The following is a 1,440-nucleotide window of genomic DNA, read 5'->3' as shown; positions in this document are numbered from 1 at the left end:
TCGCACCCCCCCCAACCCCACCAAGTCATTCTAACATTTTTCTCCTTCAACCATTCTCCCTTGTCTACCCAGTAATTCTGGCACTGGTGGGTCTAGGGTATTGTCTTAAGTGCCCCTGCCCTCTAGTGGCAACCATGCAGAACTGAGGGCAGTCAAGTACTGCAAAGCGCCTTAAAGAGGAAACTAAGCAGTCAGTAGCGTGGTTCCATTCCTGAATCAGGAAGATCATGGCAACCCCCTCCAGTATGCATACCTGGAGAATCCCATGGACAGAGGAGCTTGGCGGGCTACAGTCCAAAGGGTCACAAAGAATCGGACAGGATTCACAAAGAACTTGGCACAGCACAGCACAACCCATCTGCTCTTTCGTTCAACCTCTCAATGCACATTACTTGAAAGCCTTTAAGAACATGATGCTTAGCAACTGTTATGTAAGTCAGGAGGCTTGGCTAGCCTTGTGCTTTTAGGACAAATCATCATTTTCTAATAGAGAAATAACCACAACTGATATTAATTGAGCTGAATATATTATTTACATATAATAATATGTATATTATTACATATAATAATAATATGTAATAATTATTACACATAATAATGAATTCTGTGAAATTCTGTGCCAAGCGTGTTACAAACGATACAACTTCATCTGAAGCCAGAGTGAGCTAATTTGATTATAATCCTCGGGAGCAAGAGTTAAGCAGGGATTCGAGAATGCAAAAAGATCAGTCACAACTTTAGCCATCCACCTCTCTTCAAGCACAGCAAGGTCAGTGCATCTGCCTTGGTGCGCCAGTTCGGGGAGATGTCACATGAAGGAGGTGGAGACATGGTCACACAGAAAGGGGTCCCGCCACGCTGCAAGGAGGCATTCCTTGGCTCTCAGTTTTGCTTTTTAGCAGCTCTCATGAATATCCCAACCAAGACTGCAGGGCAAGAATCCAGAGCCAGGCTCAGCCGTGATGCAAGGCTTCCCTGATTTCTAAATCCAGGGCTTCTCAAGTTGGCAGCAGGACTGGGTTATCCATCAGGCTCAGTCAGCTCTCTTCCTTTAAGCTGCCACTTATTATGGGTTAGGTGTTTTACTTAGGTTGCCTCGTTAGCGTTCCTAAACATTCTATGCCAGAGGAGCTATTACTTTCAATATTTTATAGGTGGAAAGACAGGCACATAGAGGCTGAAGTCACCCAGGAAGGAAGCATCAAGGCCAGGATCTGTGCCCAGGCCATCCCCAGCCTGCCAGTCTTGCTATCCTGTCTCTCCCGTGCTAGCCTGAAGACCTCACAGTTACTGGTATATGCAGAACTACTGGAGTATGGAGGAGACTTGGTGGTAGATGGGGTGTCACAAGTTGGCAGAGGCCATCTGACTTTATTTTTTGTGGACCTAAATTCATTCTGCTAGTATTCACAATCCTTTAATAAATTTTCCAATTAAAAT

The sequence above is a fragment of the Bison bison genome, unplaced genomic scaffold, assembly GCF_000754665.1.
Source record: "Bison bison bison isolate TAMUID 2011002044 unplaced genomic scaffold, Bison_UMD1.0 scf7180017864338, whole genome shotgun sequence".
Classification (NCBI taxonomy): domain Eukaryota; kingdom Metazoa; phylum Chordata; class Mammalia; order Artiodactyla; family Bovidae; genus Bison; species Bison bison.
The sequence above is the reverse complement of the archived record's forward strand: the minus strand, read 5'-3'. Positions refer to the sequence as shown.